Source organism: Oncorhynchus masou, chromosome 19, assembly GCF_036934945.1.
Source record: "Oncorhynchus masou masou isolate Uvic2021 chromosome 19, UVic_Omas_1.1, whole genome shotgun sequence".
Lineage (NCBI taxonomy): Eukaryota > Metazoa > Chordata > Actinopteri > Salmoniformes > Salmonidae > Oncorhynchus > Oncorhynchus masou.
The window spans coordinates 16104492-16124095 of record NC_088230.1 but is presented as its reverse complement, the minus strand read 5'-3'; the positions used below and the strand labels follow the sequence as shown (position 1 = coordinate 16124095).

The window sequence follows — 19604 nt, the reverse complement described above, 5'->3', positions numbered from 1 at the left end:
GACCCTACATTATGGACATTTGTTAATTAGAAAGGTATTCCGAGTTGGACACATTTTGATGAATATAAGTACGTTCCTTGGAGAATTTCTGTATCCTGCTGTAAATTATGTAACCTCTGCTCCAGACTAGAATGCTGCTAGCTGTGGCTTAATGCAGAGCTCATCCCTCTGCATTGTGACAAGTGTTGGCCTGACGAGATTGTTGTTTCTTCAAATAAACAAATGTGAAGACCAGCCTCACTGTTGGTTCCATCTTATTTCTACAAATGCTCAATACACCATAAAAACCAAGGGTTTGTGCTATGCCATGTCCATCTCTTTCTTCTCTTAGTAGCCTAATACTTGTTAATTAAATTATACTTATCCCACCAGACATGCCACCAGGGGTCTTTTCACAGTCCCCAAATCCAGAACAAATTCAAGAACGCGTACAGTATTATATAGAGCCCTTATTACATGGAACTTCCTTCCACCTCATATTGCTCAAATAAACAGCAAACCTGGTTTGAAAAACCAGATAAAGTAACACCTCACGGCACAAAGCCTCTCCCCTATTTGACCTTGATAGTTTGCGTGTATGCATTGATATCTAGGCTACTTGTGCCTTTTTAAAAAATGTATGTAGTACTGTCCTTGAGCTGTTCTTGTCTAATGATGTTCTGTATTATGTTTTGTGTGGACCCCAGGAAGAGTAGCTGCTGCTTTTGCAACAGCTAAATGGGGATCCTAATAAAATACCAAATAAGTATTCAGACCACTTTACCTTTTCCACATTTTGTTACGTTACAGCCTTACTCTAAAATGGATTAAATAAAACAAATTATTCATCAATCTACACACAATACCCCCTAATAACAAAGCAAAAACATTTTTTTCCCTTTTTTTTTTTTTTTTTCTTCTCATTTATAAAGAAATTTGCATAAGTATTCAGACCCTCTATCCAGTACTTTGAAGCACCTTTGGCAGCGGTTACAGCCTCAAATCTTCTTGGATATGACGCTACAAGCTGGGCACACTGGTATTTGGGGAGTTTCTCCCATTCTTCTCTGCAGATCCTCTCAAGCTCTGTCAGGTTGGCTGGGGAGCATCACTGCACAGCTATTTCCAGGTCTCTCCAGAGATGTTTGATCAGGTTCAAGTCCGGGCCCTGGCTGGGCCCCTCAAGGACATTCAGAGACTTATCCCAAAGTTATTCCTGCATTATCTTGGCTGTGTGCTTAGGGTCGTTGTCTTGTTGGAAGGTGAACTTTCACCACAGTCTGCGGTCCTGAGCGCTCTGGAGCAGGTTTTCATCAAGGAGCTCTCTGTACTTTGCTCCGTTCATATTTCCCTCAATCCTGACTAGTCTCCCAGTCCCTACCGCTGAAAAACATCCCCACAGCATGATGCTGCCACCACCGTGCTTCACTGTATGTTGCCAGGTTTCCTCCAGACATGATGCTTGGAATTCAGGCCAAAGAGTTCAATCCTGGTTTCATCAAAACAGAGAATCCTGTTTCTCCTGGTCTGAGAGTTCTTTAGGTGCCCGTTGGCAAACTCCAAGCGGGCTATTGTTTACTGAGTGGCTTCTATCTGGCCAGAGATGGTTGTCCTTCTGGAAGGTTCTCCCATCTCCATAGAGGAACTCTAGAGCGCTGTCAGCGTGACCATCGGAGTCTTGGTCACCTCCCTGACCAAGACCCTTCTCCTCCGATTGCTCAGTTTGGCCAGACTGCCAGCTCTAGGAAGAGTCTTGGTGGTTCCAAACTTCATCCATTTAAGAATGATGGAGGCCACTGTGTTCTTGGACCTTCAAAGCTGCAGAAATGTTTTGGTACCCTTCCCCAGATCTGTACCTCGACACAATTCTGTCTCAGAGCTCTACAGACCATTCCTTTGACCTCATGGCTTGATTTTTGCTCTTACATGCACTGTCAACTGTGGGACCTTTTTTATATAGACAGGGGTATGCCTTTCCAAATGAGGTCCTATCAATTGAATTTGCTACAGGTGGACTCCAAGTTGTAGAAACATCTGAAGGATGATCAACGGAAACAGGATGCACATGAGCTCAATTTCGAGTCACGTTACAAAGGGTGTGAATACTTATTTAAATAAGGTATTTATAAAAACCTGGTTTTGCTTTGTCATTATTTGTCATTGTGTGTAAATTGAGGGAAACAAAACATTAAAACCAACAAATAAAAACACATTGCAGCCCACAGGTAGAAAAGGCCAGTTTTATTGCTTCTTTAATCAGGACAACAGTTTTCAGCTGTGCTAACATAATTGCAAAAGGGTTTTCTAATGATCAATTAGCCTTTTAAAATGATAAACTTGGATTAGCTAACACAACGTGTCATTGGAACACAGGAGTGATTTAAAAACAGGGACATTTCTAAGTGACTCCAAACATATGAAGAGTTTGTGTGTGTGAGTGATATCTCTAACAAATAAATCTATTTACCACTGCTCGACAAAGAAAATGTGGATCTACCAACATCCTATCGACAAAACAATTGACTAAATGGGGTCAGCCCTACAAACTATGTTTTAGTCAAATAGTCTCTGTTTGTGCTTCTTGTGGTCAATTTGACGTCTACAAATTATTTGTAATTTTGTTCCGCCCCCTCAAGGAAAAAAATCGTCCCGCGGCTGAATTTAGTTGATGATCCCTGATCTGTGGCAAGACCTGAAAATGGTTGTCTGTCAATGATTAACAACCAATTTCATAGCTTGAAGAATTTGTCTCTTTGTCCCGCAGGTGTGATGTTCGGATGTACTGATCCTGTGCTGGTGTTGTTACACGTGGTCTGCCACTGCGAGGACAATCAGCTGTCCATCCTGTCTCCCTGTAGCTCTGTCTTAGGCGTCTCACAGTACGGACATTGCAATTTATTGCCCTGGCCACATCTGCAGTCCTCATGCCTCCTTGCAGCATACCTAAGGCACATTCACGCAGATGAGCATGGATCCTGGGCATCTTTCTTTTGGTGTTTTTCAGCGTCAGTAGAAAGGCTTCTTTAGTGTCCTAAGTGTTCATAACTGTGCCCTTAATTGCCTACCGTCTGTAAGCTGTTCGTGTCTTATTGACCGTTCCACAGGTGCATGTTCATTAATTGTTTATGGTTCATTGAACAAGCATGGGAAACGGTGTTTAAACCCTTTACAAATGAAGATCTTGTGAAGTTATTTGGATTTTTACAAGTGATCATTGAAAGATAGGGTCCTGAAAAAGGGACGTTTTATTTTTTTGATGAGTTTATATGGAAAAGGAGCGCTATTTAGTGTTTTCCCACCAATTTTCATTTTGGCAAATATTTGATAATGATGTTTTATTGGCTGCTTCTTACAGGACTTTCATTTTCTGTTAAAATGAATTACAATATTCTAAATGGGATTTCTGTAATTCTGAACACCGTAGGTGGGCGCCCTATTCATATGGGTCCGGTAAATTTCTCAAATGGCCGGTAAATTTAAATCTCCCCATTCACATTGTCTGGCGCCACAGTTTTCTCCATAGCCCACAACTTTTCAACATTCAAAATACTACCTTTTGATTTGTTGACTGTCAAAGTGATGGAGGATTGTTTGATTCCAGTTTAAGACTAAGTTTTCATTAAATAATTGACAAGAAAAGTATGGTCCTCCCCATTGGGTATCTTACTGCACCCTCATATGCCATGTCTGATATACGGATTGAAAGTAAACTTAGATTGTAAAACTTCTGACGACCAACTTTTGGACTTTGTAGCACTCACAGAAGTCATAAATTATTGAGTCCTTTTTATTTTTACACTTAAGATATGACTCTGCTGTATAATTTGTCTCTTGTATAATACATTCTATACATTACGTTATACTGGATTAAGTGTACATTTTGTTAACTGTAATTTCATCAATTACTACACATGTTCTAACACTCCCTCCATCTTGTAGTGATATTAGTAATTCTGTTATTCATAAATAACTGGCTCGGTAGCAAACGTCATAACTTTTAGGACCTATACTTGTTCGTTGACAGAAAAAAACTATTGGTAACTTCAGCTAACAGGATAGCTTCTTCTTTCCGGGAGACCTGTAAGTTACATATTGGTGTATCTAATGTGTACATCTAATGTCTTCCCGGCGCGAAGAGGTTACTAACTAGCGAACAGTAGTATCGGCCATAAAATGGCACCGTTCGCTAACTTAAGTAATGTTATCTAGCTCGCTACAACGTTAACATAGATTTAAAGGGAATACAATGACTTGTTTGGTTACAAGGCCCTATCAAACAAGCTAACTCTGTATCTTATGAGGGGGGTATATATCTTATGAAATAGTTAGCTAGCTAGCAATCAATGTTTAAACGTTACGTAGCTAGCTAAATTAGCTAACACTAGCTAGCTAGATACAAACAGAATGATGCATAGAATGATCTGCAGAAAAAGGCAAACAAGGTCTGTCAGCTAACTGACCCCCTTTTGGTCTGTTTTAACTAATGTTAGCTGTCACTGCCCAGCGACAGTTTCAACAAACAAAGCAACTTTTTACCTTCAATAATTCTTACCTTAAGATAACTTACCACAATACATCAACACATGCATCGAATCAAATTTATTTATATAGCCCTTCGTACATCAGCTGATATCTCAAAGTGCTGTACAGAAACCCAGCCTAAAACCCCAAACAGCAAGCAATGCAGGTGTAGAAGCACGGTGGTAAGGAAAAACTCCCTAGAATGGCCAAAACCTAGGAAGAAACCTAGAGGAACCAGGCTATGTGGGGTGGCCAATCCTCTTCTGGCTGTGCCGGGTAGAGATTATAACAGAACATGGCCAAGATGTTCATAAATGACCAGCATGGTCGAAAAATAATAAGGCAGAACAGTTGAAACTGGAGCAGCAGCACGGCCAGGTGGACTGGGGACAGCAAGGTGTCATCATGTCAGGTAGTCCTGGGGCATGGTCCTAGGGCTCAGGTCCTCTGAGAGAGAGAGAAGGAGAGAATTAGAGAACGCACACTTAGATTCACACAGGACACCGAATTGGACAGGAGAAGTACTCCAGATATAACAAACTGACCCCAGCCCCCGACACACAAACTACTGCAGCATAAATACTGGAGGCTGAGACAGGAGGGGTCAGGAGACACTGTGGCCCCATCCGAGGACACCCCCGGACAGGGCCAAACAGGAAGGATATAACCCCACCCACTTTGCCAAAGCACAGCCCCCACACCACTAGAGGGATATCTTCAACCACCAACTTACCATCCTGAGACAAAGCTGAGTATAGCCCGCAAAGATCTCCGCCATGGCACAACCCAAGGGGGGGCGCCAACCCAGACAGGATGACCACACCAGTGAATCAACCCACTCAGGTGACGCACCCCTTCCAGGGACGGAATGAGAGAGCCCCAGTAAGCCAGTGACTCAGCCCCTGTAATAGGGTTAGAGGCAGAGAATCCCAGTGGAAAGAGGGGAACCGGCCAGGCAGAGACAGCAAGGGCGGTTCGTTGCTCCAGAGCCTTTCCGTTCACCTTCCCACTCCTGGGCCAGACTACACTCAATCATATGACCCACTGAAGAGATGAGTCTTCAGTAAAGACTTAAAGGTTGAGACCAAGTTTGCGTCTCTGACATGGGTAGGCAGACCGTTCCATAAAAATTGAGCTCTATAGGAGAAAGCCCTGCCTCCAGCTGTCTGCTTAGAAATTCTAGGGACAATTAGGAGGCCTGCGTCTTGTGACCGTAGCGTACGTGTAGGTATGTACGGCAGGACCAAATCAGACAGATAGGTAGGAGCAAGCCCATGTAATGCTTTGTAGGTTAGCAGTAACACCTTGAAATCAGCCCTTGCTTTGACAGGAAGCCAGTGTAGGGAGGCTAGCACTGGAGTAATATGATCAAATTTTTTGGTTCTAGTCAGGATTCTAGCAGCCGTATTTAGCACTAACTGAAGTTTATTTAGTGATTTATCCGGGTAGCCGGAAAGTAGAGCATTGCAGTAGTCTAACCTAGAAGTGACAAAAGCATGGATTTTCTGATTTTTGCAATGTTACGTAGATGGAAAAAAGCTGTCCTTGAAATGGTCTTGATATGTTCTTCAAAAGAGAGATCAGGGTCCAAAGTAACGCCGAGGTCCTTCAGTTTTATTTGAGACGACTGTACAACCATTAAGATTAATTGTCAGATTCAACAGAAGATCTCTTTGTTTCTTGGGACCTAGAACAAGCATCTCTGTTTTGTCCGAGTTTAAAAGTAGAAAGTTTGCAGCCACCCACTTCCTTATGTCTGAAACGCATGCTTCTAGCAAGGGCAATTTTGGGGCTTCACCATGTTTCATTGAAATGTACTGCCGTGTGTCATCCGCATAGCAGTGAATGTTAACATTGTTTTCGAATAACATCCCCAAGAGGTAAAATATATAGTGAAAACAATAGTGGTCCTAAAACGGAACCTTGAGGAACACCGAAATTTACAGTTGATTTGTCAGAGGACAAACCATTCAGAGACAAACTGATATCTTTCCGACAGATAAGATCTAAAGCAGGCCAGAACTTGTCCATGTAGACCAATTTGGTCTACACCGCTTCACCGTTTCATCAACAATACATTCCATACACATTCTTGCCAACCAGATGAAATGATGAGTTCATTGTTAATGTCCTAGGCATAACCAAGCAAACACCACCTCATTGCAGGTTTAAACTTATTTTTTTATTTTCTAGTGTTTTTCTTCAAATTTTCTTAATCACTTTGTTCATTACTACACACACCCGGGTAGAACTTTTGAATACTAATTGCTGGGTACTTACCGTCCACCTGACCCCCCCCGAATTCCCTGAGATTGCAGAACAATGGACTAGCTTCTTTGGTGAGGTGTCAAGCTTCCTGGGAGTCCTACCGAAGAGTGGGAAGCGGAGACACAGACAGAGAGGCAGATGTGGCAGGGTTTTAGTCCTCCATTACTGAGCATACTACCCGCCAATGTTCAATCATTAATGATCAAACTAGACAAACTCAGAGCGAGGATCTCCTACCAGAGGAACATCAGATCCTGCAACATACTCTGTTTTTCTTTGACTTGGCTTTCAGATGTATTATATACAACCAGCGGGCTTTAGTTGTTTGATTGGAAAGGAAGTGGGCTCTACAACACGGTGCGACACGGGAAACGTACAGGAACTTGCGAGTTTCTGCTCCGCCAACTTGGAATACTTATTCACAAAATGTCTTCCAATTTACCTTCCGAGAGAGTACACAGGGATTATTGCCATGGCTGTGTACATTCCGCCCCAAGCGTACTCCCTCCCCTCCCCGACATACTCAACCCTCTCCAATTTGTCTACCACCCTGACAGATCCACGGGAGACGCAATCACCATGACCTGAAGCAGGTCACCTTCTGTGAGCTTGTGTGGCCTACCACTTTGTGGCTGAGCCGTTGTTGCTCATTGATGTTCCCACTACACAATAACCGCACTTACAGTTGACCGGGGCAGCTCTCGGAGGGGAGAAATTTGAAAACTGACTTGTTAGAAAGGTGGCATCCTATGACGGTGCCACGTTGAATGTCACTGAGCTCTTTAGTAAGGCCATTCTACTGCCAATGTTTGTCTATAGAGATTACATGGTTGTGTGCTTGATTTTATACACCTACCAGCAACGGGTGTGGCTGAAATAGCCAAATTCATTAATTTGGAGGGGTGTCCACATACTTTGTATATATTGTTGAGTTTACGGTTAATTAAAACAACAACCTGTCTACAGAAGGAACCTCTGTAGAGGAAGGGTTCAGCTAGCGTGTGTGTGTGTGTGTGTGTGTGTGTGTGTGTGTAATGAACCCATATACACTACCGGTCAAAAGTTTTAGAACACCTACTCATTCAAGGGTTTTTATTTATTTTTACTATTTTTTTTACATTGTAGAATAATAGTGACGACATCAAAACTATGAAATAACACGTGGAATCATGTAAGTAAAAATGTGAAATGTGTAAAAATGTAAAAATGTGTTAAACAAATCTAAATATATAGCCACCCTTTGCCTTGATGACAGCTTTGCACACTCTTGGCATTCTCTCTACCAGCTTCACCTGGAATGCTTTTCCAACAGTCTTGAAGGAGTTCCGACATATGCTGAGCACTCATTGGCTGTTTTTCCTTCACTCTGCGGTCCAACACTCTGCTGTCTCATCCAAAACCATCTCAATTTGGTTGAGGTCGGGGGATTGTGGAGGCCAGGTCATCTGATGCAGCACTCCATCACTCTCCTTGGTCAAATAACTCTTACACAGCCTGGAGGTGTGTTGGGTCACTGTTCTGTTGAAAAACAAATGATAGTCTCACTAAGCCCAAACCAGATGGGATGGCATATCGCTGCAGAATACTGTGGTAGCCTTGCTGGTTAAGTGTGGCTTGAATTCTAAATAAATCATTGCCAATGTCATCAGCAAATCACCCCCACACCACAACACCCCCTCCTCCATGCTTTACGGTGGGAAAAGTACAAGCAGAGATCCTCCGTTCACCCACACCGCACTCACAAAGACACGGTGGTTGGAACCAAAAATCTCCAATTTGGACTCTAGACCAAAGGACAAATTTCCACCGGTCTAATGTCCATTGCTCGTGTTTCTTCGCCCAAGCAGGTCTCATCTTCGTAGTGGTTTCTTTGCAGCAATTCGACCATAAAGGCCTGATTTCACATCCTCTGAACAGTTGATGTGTCTGTTACTTGAACTCTGTGAAGCAATTCTTTGGGCTGCAATTTCTGACTCTAATGAATGTATCTTCTGCAGCAGAGGTAACTCTGGGTCTTCCATTCCTGTGGCGGTCCTCATGAGCCAGTTTCATCATAGCGCTTGATGGTTTTTGCAACATCACTTGAAGAAACTTTCAAAGTTCTTGAAATGTTCCATATTGACTGACCTTCATGTCCTAAACTAATGATGGGCTGTCATTTCTCTTTGCTAATTTGAGCTGTTCTTGCAACATTATTTTACCAAATAGGGCTATCTTCTGCCCCCCCTCCTTGTCACAACACAACTGATTGGCTCAAATATTAATTTGTGGAATTTCTTTCCTTAACTTTTCAGAAAGGCACACCTGTTAATTGAAATGCATTCCAGGTGACTACCTCAAGCTGGTTGAGAGAATGCCAAGAGTGTGCAAAGCTGTCATCAAGGCAAAGGGTGGCTTCTTTGAAGAATCTCAAATATAAAATATATGTTGATTTGTTTGACACATTTTTGGTTATTCCATATGTTATTTCGTGGTTTTTATGTGTTCACTATTATTCTACAATGTAGAAAATCCCTTGAATGAGTAGGTATTCTAAAACTTTTGACCAGTAGTGTAAGTAAATACCCATCAACATTATTTAGTAACATTATCTATTGCTATTTTTTTTTTACTCCCTCACTGACACTCTCCTCCTCTTCTCTCTTGCTCACACTCTCAGACATACACACATACACAGGCTCACACCTAGGCTTCATTTTCTCACAACCCTTCTATAAACAAACCCTAAACACTTTAGCAAACCATAAGGGGGTTAAACTGCCTGAGTCCTATAATGGTTCTGGCTGTTGAAAAGGGGTGTGGTCTAAAGCCAGTAACATCTGTGCCTTTACCCTCAGCCCCCACAGCATGCTGGTGGAACAGAGCGAGAGAGGGGAGGGAGAGAGATTATGACGTAGCGAGGCAGGGATGGACCATTTGTTTTCGCAAATTCTCAGGAATACTAGGGAGAGGCTGCATTTGCCGGCCGGCTGGGGGAAGATCAGGAACGTCTGCTTTTGCTGTGTGCTTTTAACCTTCCACAAACCGGGCTCTGGGAATACATTCAACCAGAGCTGGCCTATATTCTTCCTCCCTTTCATTGTGGACAGCCCTTGGGGAATTTTGTCACTTGAGGCTTTTTATTCATGTGCTGAGATCCAATCAGTGTGTTACCTGGATACTGATAGCTCCCAGAAACAGTCTTTCGCTGGGAAGCTGTGATGGAAGCAGCTCTGTAGTAATGTGCGTGTGCAAAACTGGATACTGCAGCAACGCGGACTCTTAAAGGGGATACAGCAACTCTCACTCATTTCAATAGGGGGTAAGAAAATGCTGAATTTGATATCCCACCATTCTCCCCCGTAATGAAGTGAGAGAAATGGGGTTGAGCATTGTCCAGTCAGCGAGCCGGTCTGCTATCTCTGCCGATAGGATGGTGTGATGCCTGCATGTGATTATTACCTCTGCGAGGGGTTTAGGCCTTGATGGACTGTTAACCCTTCAGTTAGCTATCTCACTCAGTGTGTTATTCCACTCGCTGGGAGGTGTGACTGCTTGTATAATTAATTGGGAGGTGGCGGTTTGTTGAGAAGGGGGGAGGGTGCCTTGGGCAGTTCGTAATGTAGAGATCTGTCCTCTCGGCATGCGGGGGAATGCCCCGTAATGACAAGCTTCGTCTAGAGATGTGCTGAGGCGACGGGACAAAAATGCTCCAACCTCCCTCAACAGTTTTCTGTATCAGAGTGTGCAGCCTTTGAGCAGAGTGTGTGTGTGTGTGTGTGTGTGTGCGTGTGAGGGAGATGAGCTGGCATACATTTTTATCGAGGGGGTGGGGCAGTGCAGATAAGGAGGTCAATGAAATGGAAAGTCACCTTGAAAAGAGAAGTCTCTTCAAGCGGTCTCTCTCCCAGGCATGCTATTTTCCACTCTTCATATTGTCTCTCTCAATTAATGTTGCTTTGCTTTATCAACATGCCCGTAAGAGATGCAGCAAATCCAAGGAACAAATAGTTCAACTTAATGCCTATGTAGATAGTTTCAATCCTTTTCCCTAAAAGTTGAGAATGGTGGTGCAGACTCCTGTGTAACCTAGTCCCAATGTGTGTGCATCCCTTCCTCTGGTTTCCATCCCTCTCCTCACCTCCCCTTCCCTGCCCCATCAGTCTGTAATGTTAAGCTGTGTGTGTGCATGTGTGTGTGTGTGAGAGAGAGCGGGATCCCCAAGCTGGTTGTCATGGCAGTTCCTAGAACTCATCAGTCCATCCATCCAGATAGTACATCTATCCATTTTGGGGGTATTTTTAAAACTCTATCAAAACATTTAAGGTACAATACTAAACATCCATACTTTAATGTGAGATATGACAGAGAATTAGACATTTACTAGTTTTTAAGCCAATATGTAGGCGTGGCCTCTGCTTGGGAGTGGGCACTCTCTCAAATCCAATTTGCTTTGAATCATTAAAGCTGTGTTTTGATTTTTGTCTGCCGAATTTGGAAGAAAATAACTTTTCTCTCCACAAATGACGGCAAACCGAGGATTAAAGAAAAGGCAATATGTGGAATATGAGATCTTAAATAATACGCAAAGCTTTAACTAGTCACCCAGCTGGCATTGTCAAGGCAACTGAGGCATCATGAGGATTCTGCAGTTTGAAACTGTACATTGCAGGATAACAACATAACATGCACAGCTCGAGCTACTCCAGGAAGTGACGTTGCAGGCTATCTCAGTGCTGGCCCCTCTCACTGAGTAACTCTAGTTGAAGGCCGACCGGGTACTGCAGGCTAACTAAAATATCCTTATAACTTCTGTGTGCGATTTTTAAGAAGCTGTTCAAGGACATACGTCTGGTGTATTAGAAGCAATAATTGGCACCTTGATTGTCTTTGTACATTTTTTATTTATTTACACAAATGATTTACATTGACAATGAAGATTGCAATTTTTCCCTTCACAATAATGGGGATCCTGTTTTCTGCTAACAATAACTGCAGCACCGCAGTAGGTCTTGAACGTCTATGGCTTCAATGAGAGGGGGCAGTCATTCTCCCCTGGATCTGCCTATGTATTGTACACAGAATTGCTTTGAAATAGTGCTCAATGGTTGCATGAGCGGTGACCAGGTTAGTGGATTGGAAAACCAGAGAACATGTTGTTTGGGATTCAAATGAGCAATTTATGAACTTTTCTAAGGGTCCAGTTCAAAGCTCCAAGGATTCCCTCTGACCCCATCAGTTTTCTTTCTCTTCCCTTTATGACCTCTTCCTTCATAGGCCCTTTGACCAGGACAAACATACTGCCTGGATGACACCCACCTGACCCAGCATGTTAGGACACTAATGTCCTACTATTTGCACGAATCTTATAGTTATGGCCTTGCTTAAAGTGGTCCTTTGCCAAAAACTATATTAATAAAACCCTATGAAATATGTCAAAAAGACAGTGACGACAAGCAACCCCCTATTTAAGTCTTCTGGGAGTGTGGAAAGGATAGACTATTGTCTCTCTGCATTGGAATTTTAATATCTGTCTGACTTTGCTTGTAATGAATCTCTAGAGGCATGTAAAGTAATGAAGTTTTAAATGTTTGCTTAAAGTGAATGAATTTTGGAGAACAAGTCATTTTTGGAGTCATGGGTGCACACTAGGGCTGGGAATTGCTGATATGAAATGTATTGCGGTTCTCAAGATTCTATATGTATTGCGATTCGATACTGTGATTTTTATTGCGATTGGATGTTCCAAACATATTGCTCGCCACATGTCTGCTGCGGAGGTACAAGAGTCATGAGAACAAGTTTAGATCAGTCATGGAAATAAGTGCTGAAGACAAATTGGCTCCATATTTGAAAAAAAGATTGATAACAAGCTATTGAGGAAAAATACTGGCGTTATGGTGGCAACTAGGTCATATTGTGATATGTGATATAGTGTGATATTGCTAAAACAATAGTTACACATTGGGATATTATTTTTGATTATCTGTTTCCCCCTCCAATCACTACTTGTAAGCTACCTACAGTTGAAGTCGGAAGTTCACATACACTTAGGTTGTAGTCATTTAAAACTCCTTTTTCAACCATTCCACACATTTCTTGTTAACAAACTATAGTTTTGGCAAGTCAGTTAGGACATCTACTTTGTGCATCACACAAGTAATTTTTCCAACTATTGTTAACAGACAGATTATTTCACTTACTTCACTTGTATCACAATTCGAGTTGGTCAGAAGTTTACACACACTAAATTGACTGCCTTTTAACAGCTTGGAAAATTCCAGAAAATGATGTCATGCGTTAGAAGCTTCTGATAGGCTAATTGCCATCATTTGAGTCAATTGGAGGTATACCTGTGGATGTATTTCAAGGCCTACCTTCAAACTCAGTGCCTCTTTGCTTGACATCATGGGAAAATCAAAAGAAATCCGCCAAGACCTCAGAAAAAAATTGTAGACCTCCACGAGTCTGGTTCATCCTTGGGAGCAAGCAATCAATCCCAGAACAACAGCGCAGGACCTTGTGAAGATGGTGGAGGAAACAGGTACAAAAGTATCTATAGCCACAGTAAAGTCCTATATCGACATAACCTGAAAGGCCGCTCAACAAGGAAGAAGCCACTGCTCCAAAACTGCCATTAAAAAATGCCAGACTACGGTTTGCAACTGTAATAATATATAATAATATAATAATATATCCCATTTAGCAGACGCTTTTGTCCAAAGCGACTTACAAGTCGGCTGGGGCCACTACTTTTTTACATATGGGTGGCCCCAGCGGGAATCGAACCCACGACGCTTGGCGTTGCAAGCGCCATGCTCTACCGACTGAGCCACACAGGACCCTAACTGCACATGGGGACAAATATCGTACTTTCTGGAGAAATGTCCTCTGGTCTGATGAAACAAAAATAGAACTGTTTGGCCATATTGACCATCGTTATGTTTGGAGGAAAAAGGGGGAGGTTTGCAAGCCCAAGAACACAAGCCTGGGGGGTGGCAGCATAATGTTGTGGGGGTGCATTGCAGCAGGAGGGACAGGTGCACTTCACAAAATAGATGGCATCATGAGGTAGGAAAATTGTGGCTATATTGAAGCAACATCTCAAGACATCGGTCAGGAAGTTAAAGCTTGGTCACAAATTGGTCTTCCGAATGGACAATGACCCCTAGCATACTTCCAAAGTTGTGGCAAAATGGCTTAAGGACAACAAAGTCAAGGTATTGGAGTGGCCATCACAAAGCCCTGACCTCAATCTTATAGAAAATGTGTGTGCAGAATTGAAAAAGTGTGTGCGAGCAAGGAGGCCTACAACCCTGACTCAGTTACACCAGCTCTGTCAGGAGGAATGGGCCAAAATTCACCCAACTTATTGTGGGAAGCTTTTGGAAGGCTACCTGAAACATTTGACCCAAGTTAAACAATTTAAAGGCAATGCTACCAAATACTAATTGAGTGTATGTAAACTTCTGACCCACTGGGAATGTGATGAAAGAAATACAAGCTGAAATAAATAATTATCTGTACAATTATTCTGGCATTTCACATTTTTAAAATACAGTGGTGATCCTAATTGACCTAAGACAGGGAATTTTTATGAGGATTAAATGTCAGGAATTGTGAAAAATTGAGTTTAAATGTTTTTGGCTAAGGTGTAAGTACACTTCCGACTTCAACTGTAGGTATAACTAGCTAGTTCAATTTCTCTCATGATTATAACATTTTAATAAAAACAGCATATTATTTAACTAAAAGTTGAACTGTGTTAGCCCAGTCGGTAGTTTATCCAGGGTCAGTGATACATAGAGCAACCATGTGTTGTCTATGGGGAACAACTGCAAACTTTTGCAAGTCGCATTGCTAAAATAAGATGAACCTCATAATGTCATCTGTAATGCTAATCTCCTGTAGCATTATCTCCTTATTTTATATATTTTTTAAATCATTTCGCAGACGCTCTAAACCTTAATTGCTCCTGCAAGTCACTCAGGATAAGTGCCATGCTCAAGGGCATATCAACAGATGTTTTTTTTTTCTCAATTAGTTCGAATCAACAAGCCGACAAACGGCGTTTCGGTAACTGGCCCAACGCTCTTAACCGCTATGCTACCTGTACTTCAATTACAAGGGTTGGATTTGAACTAAACATTTTTGTACGACAAAACGCGCTGCATATGGTTAGCCTCAAATGCATTGTCTACTGGTGTTATTTTAAATCGAGAACCTATAGCTCAGCATTTAGACTGTGTGAGTTTAGCTATTCTCTGCTTCAGACGACAGATGCCCAGTATTGCCATAATACTGTAGATCTATGGCTGCATTGGCAATGCATGCCATATGATAAGCTGCAAAATGGATTCACATATCTTAATACTGAGAGAGGGTGACAATCAAATAAAACAGATTGGAGAACAAAAAGTCCATACCAGCAGTGGCCAACCTTGCTTCACTGATCTACTTGGTGAACAAACTTCTATTCCAGCCCAGCAATAACTCACTCATAAGTTTTAATAAGTTGGATTAGCTGTGTTATTGCTGGGCTAAAACAGAACCCTGCACACCCACCGGGGTTTGGCCTGCTCCAATTGTGTGTGTGATTAACTGCATTTGTTTTGTATACAACATTTTCTTACATAGATAGGCCTATGCATATAACCCATAGGATATACCCTTAGTCTCTTGAGAAATCTATTGAGACTACTCTCTTCACCTGCAATCAGGTTGTCACAGCTTTCCATATGAGGACAGAAAACATCACAAGGAAGCAGGCTTCTTTATACTAAAATTAGATAATATTTCAGTGCTATCTTGATATTACTGTATCTCTCTGTACTCAGTTTTCCCCTCTAGGGACTGTAACTGGAGAATAATTTCATAATGTCCTCCCACAAAATTACCTGCCTTACCCATACAAAACAAATTGTAGTTTTGAAACTGCAGTAAAAGTGCAGTAACTGCAGTAAAAGTGCACTAACTGCAGTTGTTTGTGGCATTTTGGGCGCAGTAATTGCAGAAGAAATGCAGTGTACTGCAGTTGAACTGCAGTTCTACTGCACTGTAACTGTAGTTACAATGCAAAATTACTGCAGTAAAAAAAGTTGCTTTGTATGCTGTATTTGCAGCATACTGCAATTATACTGCACTCTGACTGCAACCTTTTTTTGTAAGGGTATCCTGTAGCCTACACCCTCACTTTACTGACAGCTGGAGCTGCAATCTCCCTTTTAGATGGCTGTTATCTACAAATGAATTTAGACTGTTTATAATTTACAATGATTACATCAAAAATAAGTACCTATTAGCTAGCTGATGACATTTAATTCACGTATCTAAACCGTGTGTATAGTTAGTTAGGCCCAGACGGCATCCCCAGCCGCGCCCTCAGAGCATGCGCAGACCAGCTGGCTGGTGTGTTTACGGACATATTCAATCAATCCCTATACCAGTCTGCTGTTGCCACATGCTTCAAGAGGGCCACCATTGTTCCTGTTCCCAAGAAAGCTAAGGTAACTGAGCTAAACGACTACCGCCCCGTAGCACTCACTTCCGTCATCATGAAGTGCTTTGAGAGACTAGTCAAGGACCATATCACCTCCACCCTACCTGACACCCTAGACCCACTCCAATTTGCTTACCGCCCAAATAGGTCCACAGACGATGCAATCTCAACCACACTGCACACTGCCCTAACCCATCTGGACAAGAGGAATACCTATGTGAGAATGCTGTTCATCGACTACAGCTCGGCATTCAACACCATAGTACCCTCCAAGCTCGTCATCAAGCTCGAGACCCTGGGTCTCGACCCCGCCCTGTGCAACTGGGTACTGGACTTCCTGACGGGCCGCCCCCAGGTGGTGAGGGTAGGTAACAACATCTCCTCCCCGCTGATCCTCAACACTGGGGCCCCACAAGGGTGCGTTCTGAGCCCTCTCCTGTACTCCCTGTTCACCCACGACTGCGTGGCCACGCACGCCTCCAACTCAATCATCAAGCTTGCAGACGACACAACAGTGGTAGGCTTGATTACCAACAACGACGAGACGGCCTACAGGGAGGAGGTGAGGGCCCTCGGAGTGTGGTGTCAGGAAAATAACCTCACACTCAACGTCAACAAAACTAAGGAGATGATTGTGGACTTCAGGAAACAGCAGAGGGAACACCCCGCTATCCACATCGATGGAACAGTAGTGGAGAGAGTAGCAAGTTTTAAGTTCCTCGGCATACACATCACAGACAAACCGAATTGGTCCACTCACACAGACAGCATCGTGAAGAAGGCGCAGCAGCGCCTCTTCAACCTCAGGAGGCTGAAGAAATTCGGCTTGTCACCAAAAGCACTCAAACTTCTACAGATGCACAATCGAGAGCATCCTGGCGGGCTGTATCACCGCCTGGTACGGCAACTGCTCCGCCCTCAACCGTAAGGCTCTCCAGAGGGTAGTGAGGTCTGCACAACGCATCACTGGGGGCAAACTACCTGCCCTCCAGGACACCTACACCACCCGATGTTACAGGAAGGCCATAAAGATCATCAAGGACATCAACCACCCGAGCCACTGCCTGTTCACCCCGCTATCATCCAGAAGGCGAGGCCAGTACAGGTGCATCAACGCTGGGTCCGAGAGACTGAAAAACAGCTTCTATCTCAAGGCCATCAGACTGTTAAACAGCCACCACTAACATTGAGTGGCTGCTGCCAACACACTGACACTGACTCAACTCCAGCCGCTTTAATAATGGGAATTGATGGGAAATTATGTAAATATATCACTAGCCACTTTAAACAATGCTACCTTATATAATGTTACTTATCCTACATTATTCTTCTCATATGCATACGTATATACTGTACTCTATATCATCGACTGCATCCTTATGTAATACATGTATCACTAGCCACTTTAACTATGCCATTTTGTTTACATACTCATCTCATATGTATATACTGTACTCGATACCATCTACTGTATCTTGCCTATGCTGCTCTGTACCATCACTCATTCATATATCCTTATGTACATATTCTTTATCCCCTTACACTGTGTATAAGACAGTAGTTTAGGAATTGTTAGTTAGATTACTTGTTGGTTATTACTACATTGTCGGAACTAGAAGCACAAGCATTTCGCTACACTCGCATTAACATCTGCTAACCATGTGTATGTGACAAATAAAATTTGATTTGAATTTGATTTGATTTTAGCTAGCTAGCAGCTCAGTTGAGTTAGCTTAGTAAGTGGCCTACTGTAGCCAGCTAGCTAATAATACATCTTGTTTTTACATTAAAAAAAATGTGTTCACTTGAATATGTTCTCCCACTGCCAATTATTTTGTTTTTGTAAGGACAATCTTCCAGATTTTGTGACGCACATAACACCCAGCACCGCTTCTACGGGCGGGTTCTTGAAATGTAACATCCAATACAAATTTTGCCGCAGGGAGCCAGTGGACCATTTTAAACCGTTTTTGCAATACAAAATTCTCCAAAACACGAGACTACCTTGTATGTAACAATGTCACATGGTTATTTCAATTTAATTTAGAAAAAGCCTTTTTAGTGTTTAACATTTTTTAACATATTACTCACACAAGTGTTTGAGTACTAATATCAATTTGAATATTCTAATAACCCGATCATCCCTAATATGAATGATATTTGGGGAGTCACCAGAGCACTTCAGGCCAGGTTTACTTTCAAAGCAGTTAGACCTCTGTACCAAATGCTTACCATTTCTTTAACCTCAATTTGAAGGTCGACCTGGGGAAGAATGCAAACTCATCGCAGTGAAGTTTAGACTGGGGGGTGGATGACATGTCTTGTTGAGATTGACAACCCTGCCCATCGTTCAGCCAGCTCTTTTATCCTCACTCCCTCAATTGACCCAGTCAGGAGGGAGTGTGGAATTTGACCTGTGTTGAGTTTACCCGAGAACCTGATTTGTCTTTCACTCACACTGTGTGACCACAGTGTGTAAATGCACTGTCCTTACCATGGCTCTGTAAGGGGAAAGACTAGGGTTGGCTTTATACTCAAATAAACATACTCTGTAACCAGTTTGATACTTCACCACTCACTGTACAGAGGTCTCCATGTGGAACACAAGCTCAGACCATATGACATACATTCGTTTTGGAGCTCAGCTCAAACTCCTCTGGAAAACAACGGTCTTTGGATAAATGGAGTTCCTTCCCTTACAAACATGTTTGCAGTTAGAGTGCAGTATAACTGCAGTATGCTACAAACACTGTCCAAAATTTATTTTTTACTGCAGTAATTTGCTGTTTTAAAAAGCCTTTTTTTTTTTTTTTTATTATTATTTTTTTTTGTAATGGGTCTTCATATTATTGTTCTTCACCTCCTAGATATGATCACATACTGTACTCTGCAGTTTCAGTCCCTAGGTAACTTTTCAGTGTACTACAGTTGCCTTGACTATATACTATTATGGAGTTTAGAACCATTGGCCAGTGAAATAAATGCACGTTCTCGTCCTAGGTCATAACATAAGTGTTGATGACTTTTTCCCAACAGTTAGTGATTCACTTAACACTAGCCAAAGTCAATTCCAAGCAAAACTTCCTTCCTTTCTCGTCTGTCCTTCTCTCTTTGTTAATCCAGTAATCTGAGAAGGATCTCAGACGCCACTCCCATGAACACCGTGTGACATTCACACTTCAGAGACACTGCTCCCCTGTCACATCAACACAAACACTTTCATAAGAACTCTGTTACTGTTGTGTTTGGGGCTTGTCATACACTCGCAAGAAACTCACGTGTGCAATTATGTTATACTCGACAAAATCGGGTTTAGTCCCCTTTTTAAAGCGGACCAAATTGCTGTTATGGTAACGTA

General features: G+C 42.4%; 1 protein-coding gene across 4 annotated transcripts in view; it reads left to right on the top strand.

The window, feature by feature from the left end:
* LOC135505867 (disheveled-associated activator of morphogenesis 1-like) overlaps positions 1–19604 on the top strand; it is a 122051-nt gene that overhangs the window by 25274 nt on the left and 77173 nt on the right. The window contains exon 1 of one of the 4 annotated variants that reach the window (XM_064925066.1): positions 9719–10069. The exons of the other annotated variants lie outside the window; for them this stretch is intronic. The gene's annotated coding sequence lies outside the window, so the exon portion shown is untranslated. Of the gene's footprint in view, positions 1–9718; positions 10070–19604 lie in introns of those variants that run through there. 4 annotated transcript variants of the gene reach the window in all.